This window comes from Pinus tabuliformis, chromosome 3_2, assembly GCF_031772625.1.
Source record: "Pinus tabuliformis cultivar Carrire ecotype Pingquan chromosome 3_2, CPIR1, whole genome shotgun sequence".
In the NCBI taxonomy this organism is placed as follows: domain Eukaryota; kingdom Viridiplantae; phylum Streptophyta; class Pinopsida; order Pinales; family Pinaceae; genus Pinus; species Pinus tabuliformis.
This window is the reverse complement of record NC_142302.1, coordinates 134755688-134764998: the sequence shown is the minus strand read 5'-3', so window position 1 is coordinate 134764998 and position 9311 is coordinate 134755688.

Genomic DNA, 9311 nt, shown 5'->3' with positions numbered 1-9311 from the left:
GTCTAGAATGGTTATCTTGGGACTAGTAGAATCCACATAAGAAGGATATGTGCATTGTATTTGAAAGAATCAAGGTGATGAGTACCAAAGCACAAGGTTTTGTCAAAATGGACTAGATCAAGCGAGCGGGATCAAAATGATCAAAGTGGACTGAATCAAGAGGGAAAGAGTGGAGGGAAATCTATAAAATCCACAAGAATCGAGCAGGAGGAGAGAGAGATTTTATATATGATGAGATGCTGCCGATTGAAGATCAAAGCTTTGTACTTTTCTTTAGATTGTAATTTGGTCTTACTTGAGACTCACTCTAATATGCTTTCCGAATGATCTTGTGAATGCTTGTCGATCTGTAAAGTAATGGTCCACTTATATTAATAAGTAAGGAGTTGTAGGTATTAATTCTATATATGCGTGTATGGAATGATTACAGTTAGCACACCCTTTTAAAAGTTCCTTATGATGTGTTATTGTGTCTTCTACTACTCGTTAATGTAAATGCTTCTATCTTAAGTATATAATTATAGGTGAATATTTTTGTGAATTATGTACAAATAATTTTTTCATTAGGTTGCTTCATGGCACTATTCTTCAATCGATCCATCCTTGACTATATTGGAATGCCTTGTTGAAAAATGTGTAACTAGATTCGGTATTCATAAGTATGAAATGTACTCTTGTAAAGAATAAAAAGAAAATAAATTATTAGTGGAGCATGGGTTTCATGCTCAAGATCTTTTATTTTATAGATCAAGCACCCATTGAGTGCTTATAGGGTTTTTCCTAGGTTTATGAGTCTTTGTCATATATTGAAGACCCTATGGGCACATTGTATCTTGTAAAGGAAAACATATTTGTCTTTAAAGTGTCGAAATACCTCCAAGATCAAGTCGGCCTAAGGAGTTGTCAAGTCAGCCTACATGAAGAGCCATGCATACTCTTGGAAGAGCCTACATATAGAGAGGAACTTTTCCTCCATTATCCACACTCACTCATCTCATTCTATGTGAAGAAGAGGAAGAATAAAGGTCTAATAAGAAGGCACAAAAAGGAAGTTGAAGAAGTCGAAGTGCTAGTTCTCTCTCTCTTATGGAAGTCGAAGTTAGGGTTTTTGCGCTGGGACTATCTCTAGTTCTGATCCAAAAATGGATCCTGAATAAACCTCTAAGTCTAAAAGAATTCATATAAGAGGTAAAAGGTGCCAAATGGCACAAATCCTTTGTAAATTAGAGGAAAATGAAAGTGGCAAGCTACTCTCGGAAATAGCCCCATTGTAGAGATAGTCTTTTCTGAATCTATTGCAACTTGAATGGGCAAAAATGGACTTAGTATGCAAAAGTTATCGCAGAAAGAAGATGCCCTTGGTTCTTTAGAAAAAGAGGAAAATCTTCTAAAAATGGCCTAAAATAATTTATGAGGTAAATGGCCTAAAGAGCGGATTTAAGTGGAAAGGGGAAACCCCCAATCGTTGATCCCCGACATATCGGGTCGGAGGTAGACAGGCGATGTTGCATAAGGACAGGGCCGAGCGATAAGCCGATTGCCAATATCTGCGGATCGCAATCGGCGATGCCATATGGAAAGACCCCGAGCCGATGCGATATTGCGATTGTCGATATCGGCGGATCACAATTGGAGCTACACAGAGGAGCAAGACTATATACATACATATATACGATGTGACTAGCCAGAACTGACGGGCTTATAAGTGATATTTGATATAATTTGAGATCCGTAAAAAGAGCTTTTTCTATGTAAAGTTGTGTTTTTGTTAAATAAACGAAAACCAAGGGAAACGCGATTTGGGTGATGTTGTCAGACCCGAAAGGGTTATTAATACTGTTATATATGATTTCAAGTCTGATAAAGCCATAATACAGGATTTTTCAATGTTCAATGTATTTCTTTAATACAAAGGAAATGAGCAGTATTCGGGAGGAATGAAGGCAGAAAGAGGTTTTGGTTGGGCTCTGCCCAAGCCCATACATTGGTTTCCATGTGTCCAGGCCTAGGAGAGATAAAACCACCCTCATCGGGCGGTTAACCCCTGTACGAAAGGGCCGCTCGAAATAAACCATAGCCGTTGGATCTGGATCTCCCAGATCAACGGTGGAGATGCGGTAAGCGGTGTAAAGGTGGACCTGATAGGAGTATAGACCGGATTTGAGGACTTTTGAAGTCCGATGGACAGTGTTTTGGCAGTTTTTCCCATGTTTGAATGCATTTCTCTATGTAAATAGAGAGCCGCTGTTTCAGGGATTTCAAAGGCCCGATGCACTCTTCCATTGCAGAACAGGTGGCCACCTCCCCTAAAGGCGTTAGCAATGATTATTTAATGCTTAGAGAGGGGATTTGATCAGACCAAAGTAGGAAGTGTTATGAAACCAACTCATAAAAAGATAGAAAATATGGTTGAACACCTTAGAATTCAGCCTCTTCGAGGGGGCAACCTCCTTTACATTACATAAATGAACAATTCTTGGATGATTCAAATGACAAAACCTCATTTCTATATATAGGAGTCTAAGGAGTCACAATATAACCCATCCGACCTAACAATAATAATATAAAGCCACAAAAATAATAATAGAGGGATTCTATGGGGCACAATGATAACAATATGGGGACAATAGGGGCACAACAATATTAATAAGGGATACAACTACAATAGTAATGGGGTAATCACTAGTATTATAGGGACCTAATATGCCCCTCTCCTTCAAAAAAGTATTATCCTCAACACTTGAGTAGTTCTGGATGCTTCTGTATAAAATTCTCATCCTCCCATGTGGAATCTTCAGCGGATATGTTCTTCCACTTGATGAGATACTCCGAAATTGATCGATTTCATAGCTATCGATTTCTTGTTTCTGTGACTGCTTCTGATTCCAATATAATTTTTCCTTCCTTGTCAAGTTCTGGAAATATTGTTTGAACTGGGAGCTTGTCGCCTATAACCTTCTTTAAACATGAAACATGGAAAACTGGGTGCACTTGAGAAGCTGCAGGAAGCTCCAATTTGTATGCCATAGTACCAATCTTTTGCAACACCTTGTATGGACCATAATACTTTGGTGATAATTTATTATCCTTCTTAGCTTGCTTGAGGGAAATTTGTTTATATGGTTGTAGCCGTAGGAATACCCAATCACCTACATCAAAACTTCTTTCGCTGCGATGTTGATTTGCCTATTGTTTCATTCTATTCTGTGTCAACACGAGGTTATCCTTTAAGAGTTGGAGGACTTGTTGTTGATGTTCGATGTGATGTTCCACTGCTTGAACCTTAGAATTTTCTCTTAAATATGATGTGATGGATGGTGGTTGATATCCATAAAGTGCCATAAATGGGGTCATTTTTGTTGTTGGATGGAAGGAAGTGTTATACCATCATTCAGCGAGAGGCAACCATTTGACCCATTGTGTCTGTTTATCAGATACAAAGCAATGAAGATATCCTTCCAAACATTTGTTTACTATCTTAGTTTTCCCATCAGATTGAGGATGATAAGATGAGCTATGAGCTAACTGAGTACCAAGATAAGAAAATAATTCTGTCAAAAAGTTTACAGTGAAAATGGAATCTTTGTCACTTACAGTAATCTTTGGGTTTCCATGTAGCTTTTGAATTGTTTCCATAAATGCAGTAGAAATTGTACTAGCTTTAAATGGATGTGATAATGCACAAAAGTGTGCATACTTGGTAAGTCTGTCAACTACCACCATGATGACACTCTTTCCCTCAGACTTGGGTAAACCTGTGATAAAATCCATTGAAACCTCCTCCCAACGTTGGCTTGGAATGGATAAAGGTTGTCATAGACCCGAGGTCTTAATTGTTTCAACTTTATTTTGTTGGAAAACCAAACATTCCACCACAAACTTTTGAATATCCGATTTAAGGCCATCCCAAAAAAATTCCTTCTTAACCCTGTGGTAAGTTTTTAAAAATCCTCAGTGCCCTCCTAAGGGAGAAGTGTGCAATTCCATAAGAATCTTTTGTTTGAGTTGGGAATTCTTACAGAGGTTTAAGCGATCTTTGTACAATAACGAATCATTTTGCCAGCTAAATGTATCATATGTACTGGAATCTTGTTGTAATTTTTGAATAAGTGCCCACACTTCTTCATCATTCTTCCATTCCTCCCTTGCTTTGTTTATCCAATCTAGTTGGCTAATAGAAATGGCGCACAACAATGCTTCCACATCCTCATCCTTTCTTGAGAGTGCATCTGCCACCACATTTTGCTTCCCTTTTTTGTAGATGATTTCAAAGTCATAACCCAACATCTTTGTGAGCCACTTTTGTTGCTCTTCAAAGGATAATCTTTGTTCTAAAAAGTATTTAAGGTTATCATGATCAATTTTTACCTTGAAGTGTCTTCCCATTAGGTAGGGTCGCCATTTCTTAAGTGCATGTAGTATTGCCAACATTTCCTTCTCATAAATGGCTTTGTGTAAAAACTTTCCCTTGATTGGACGACTTTCAAAAGCAATGGGTATTTCATATTGCATTAAAATAGCACCAATTCCATTTCCTGAAGCATCACATTCCACAATAAAGGTTTTTGTGAAGTCCGGTGTAGCTAAGACCGGTGCTTGGCACATTGTCTCTTTAAGATGTTCAAAAGCCTTTGTTGCTTCTGGAGTCCATGAAAATGCATCTTTCTTCAATAATGTTGTTAGAGGTGCTGCTATTCTCCCATAATTCTTAATAAACTTGTGATAATACTTTTTCAACCTGAGAAATCCTCGCAGATGCTTTATGGATGTGGGGATTTTCCATTCCTTAATGGCCTTAATTTTGCTAGGGTCTACCTTAACTCCTTCATGAGATACAATATGACCCAGATATTCCACCTCTTGTACTCCAAAGAAACATTTGGATCTTTTTGCATATAATTGTTTCTCCTCCAATAGTTGTAGCACCCTGTCAACATGTTCAACATGATCCTTCCAAGACTTGCTGTATATTAGTATATCATCAAAAAATACTAACACAAATTTTCTAAGGAAGGGTTTGAAAATGGAATTCATCAAACCTTGAAATGTAGAAGGTGCATTGGTAAGGCCAAAAGGCATGACCAAAAATTCATAATGACCCTCATGAGTTCTAAATGCTGTTTTCGGAATGTCTTCAGTATTCATTCTGATTTGATGATATCCTGAACGAAGATCCAACTTGGTGAAGTAAATTGATCCATGCAATTCATCTAGTAATTCATCAATGACAGGAATGGGGAACTTATCTTTAATAGTGAGCTTGTTGAGCTCCCTATAATCTGGACACATGCACCATGATCCCTCCTTCTTGTGCACCAATACTACTGGAGAAAAGAAAGAACTTTGACTAGGTTGAATTATACCAGCCTCTAGCATTTCTGCAACCATACGTTCAATTTCACTCTTTTGGGCATAGGGATATCTGTACGGCCTGATGTTTGGAGGAACGCTTCCTGGAATCAGATGAATAGCATGATCATGATCACGAATAGGTGGGAGACCTTTGGGAGTCTCAAATATCTTGGAATTATTGTCCAAGACTTTTTGGAGATCTGGAGAAATAGATGATTCCGATGTGGAAACATCTAGCAAACATAATTGTGCAATTACACCTCTTTTTTCCTTTTTTAGAAGCTTTGTCATACCATTAGAGCCAATTATCTTTCCTGGTTTCCCTGCAATACTCTTTTATTCAACTTCCTTTCCTTCTGCAGAAAATTTCATGAAAAGTTCTTGAAAATTAAAAGCTATTGTACCCAAGGATTGTAGCCATTGGACTCCTAGTACAACATCAGCCAACCTCCCATTGGAATGGAAAGCATTGGGCTAGTCAATACATATTCTCCCATGGATAGCTTGATATTATGTCACTTTCCAGAGCAATTTATCATTCCTCCATTTACAACCATCACTTGACACTCTGTTGCTGGATATAGGAAGCAATTCAATTCGTTTGCTATCTTACAATGAATAAAATTGTGGGTACTTCCTGAATCAATCAACACTATTACCTTTTTCTTCTTGATTTGTCCTTCTATCTTGATGGTTTGAGAAGTGGTAATTCCAGCCAATGCATTACAAGATATGGTCGGATTCATTTCTTTTTTATCTAGGCTTTGTTCCTGGAGTATATCCTCTTCTTTTGACCTTTCTTGCTCCTTTTCTTCTTCCTCTTCACAATCTATGTAGAATAATTTCTTCTCAGCACATTTATGACCTTTAGTGTATTTGTTATCACAACTGTAACAACGCCCTTTTGCTCTTTTTTCTTCTAATTGTTGTGGTGTAAACCTTATAGGTTGTGGAAGACTAGGGGCAACAACACTTCCATCTTTATAGTTGTGAGTGGTATGCTTCCTGGTTGCCATAATTTTGCTTTCCATTTTTCTTGCTAACCTAAATGCCTTCTCTAATGAATCAGGTTCCCAAAGGCGGACATCATGTTGGATATTATCCTTTAAATTCCCTATGAACACATCAATCCTATGCTCCTCTGGAATATTTTTTACCCTTATGTTCAATTTTTGGAACTCCTCAATGTGCTCCATTATTGAACCCTTTTGTTTGAGACTTATCAATTGGCTAAAAAAAGTGTTGCTTTTTGTATCCTCATAATGTGCTGTCAATTCTTCTGTAAAAATTGCCCAAGTGATAATTTGTTTATGAAAGCAAAGCCATTCATACCATACAAACTGATTCAGTTCCAAATATAAAGTTGCAATACGTACCTTTTGTGTGTTTTGCACATTATTGAGATCGAAAAATTGCTCCATCTGTAATATCCATGTTGCGGGATCCTTGCCATCAAACTTACTCATATCGATTTTTGGAATATGGTGGGTCTTTGATCCAAAATTAGAGTCTATGAAATCATGATTAACATTTCTTTTGTTCTCATCATGAGTTTCCTTTACTACCCTTTCACCATTAGTAAGCATTTCTTGTAGAAACTTTGTCAAATCTGTCTTCAAATCTTCCATGCCTGTCTTCAAATTTGTCTTCAATCTATCTTCAAATCATCCATCTTAGCTTCCACATCATTCATCTTAGCTTCTACGCCTTTCTTTAAACAATCCATCTTAGCTTCTGTGCCTTTCTTTAAACCATCCATCTTAGCTTCTACATATTTCTTTAAACCATCCATCTTAGATTCTGTTACTTTTTGTGCAAGTGACACTTGTTGCACTTGGTCTCGTAATTTTGATATGTCATGTTGCATTTCTTCCTCTTCTTCATGAGTTATGCTAAAGCTTTTAGGTTTTTACTAGGTGTTTGCATTTTCTTTCCTCAAGGCATCAATTACCGATAATAATGCTTTACTATGCCCTTCGAATTCCTTCAAACTAATTTTTCAAACCAAGCTTATGCAAAAATTTAAAAAAAACTACACACCTTTTTTCACTTTGTAGGATCTTGATATTGAATTTGATGTATTTCTATAATTTCGTATCAACCAGTTCTAAAATTGTGACGTGTGGTAGCCCTCTGCGTCCTCTTTCCAATGCCACCAATCTGATCCAAATTGGATTCTCCAGGGAAGAGTTATGCCAAATCTCCCACAGTGACCTGATTATAGACTAGTTCAGTAGAACGAACTTGTACGACGTGGTACAAGTCACTATTTCGACCTTTGGCTCTGAAAAATATATACAAGAAACTACAGTCCATCCTCTTTTTGTACCTTCATACGAAATTTCAATCCGATGCTTAGAGAGAAAGTTATGACAATTTTCCCCAGGTCACCTGTTTGGAATGTAATTCAGGAGTATGCAAAAAGATAAACTTCCTCAGATCATATCTTTGCAAATATAGTGCAAAAATCTTTGAAATTTGGACTCGAGGTTCAGTGTGATTTCGTCTCAAATGGGGTTTTTTTTAGCTTCTGAAACGTTGCAGAAAAAAGTTATAGCGAAAATGCCACGATGACCTATTTAATGCAGCAAAACCCTAGAATCCAAAGCTCTGATACCAAATGTTATGAAACCAGCTCACAAAAAGATAGAAAAGATAGTTGAACACCTTAGAATTCAGCCTCTTTGAGGGGACAACCTCCTTTACATTACACAAATGAAAAATTCTTGGATGATTCAAATGAAAAAACCTCCTTTCTATATATAGGAATCTAAGGAGTCACAATATAACCCAGGCGACCTAACAATAATAATATAAAGCCACAAAAATAAGAATAGAGGGATTCTATGGGGCACAGTAATAAAAATATGGGGACAATAGGGGCACAACAATATTAATAAGGGATACAACTACAATAGTAATGGTATTAATCACTAATATTATAGGGATCTAACAGGAAGCCAGATGGCCAGTCGAATAGACAATGCAGAGAAGCCACAGAGCTGTAGGCGAATGATTGGATCACAGAGAAACAGCTAAGGAAGCCAAAAGCCAGGAAGATACTCAAAAGAGCCAGAGAGAATGATTGTGAAGATCAGGAGGAAGAAGGTAGCAAAAGGTCGTTGCAAGAGAATAGAGAGAGCCAAAGAGCTATTGCGCAGAGCAGCTGAGGGAGCCTTTGGGGTCACTTGAAATTCAAGTGAAAAGCCAGAGAGCTGAAGGTTGCAGAGGGCCAACAAGCCAGATCCGAAGAGCTAGAGTCAAAGCTAGAGATGAAGAGCCAGAGCCAAGAGCCAGAGCTAGAGCTGAAGAGCGAGAGTGAGAGCCAAGAGCCAGAAAGTCGAGAGCTTCAAGAGCTAGGGATAAAATGGTGTCTAAACCCATTGTTTTTATGTAAAACAGTGGACTTGAGCCAAGAGATTGTAAAAAGGACTTTGCCATAATCCCAGAGATCCTAGTTGAGTTGACTAGATCTCACGGAGACGTAGCCCAAGAGTTTTGGGTGAACTCCAAATTAATGTTGTTGTTCTGTGTTTGTTTTTACTGCTGCATTATTTACAGTTATATGTATTTATATATCAGTTTAAGCACATTTACATATCAGCACAAAAAGTAGATTTTAAAGCATATAATCAATTTAAATCAAATACCAGCATACACCTATATTTTCAAGCATTTTTAATTCCACATTAGTTAATCATGAAGACTTGGGAATATTTAAAGCTTTGGAAGTGGGAGAGGTTCTTGTAAGTTAGACAAGAAGCCTAAGAGCCCCATTTTCAGATCAAGTATGATCTTGAAGGAAAGAGAGAAGGAAAGGAAAGCAAAGGTCACTTAGGGCATCTCATTAGACCTAATTCTCAAGGAAAAGAAAGCAAAGGGAAGGGAAGGCTATACGAAGGAGATAAAAGTCTCTAAGAGGAACAGCAGCAGTTGCAACAGTTTCTGGGAGACATAAT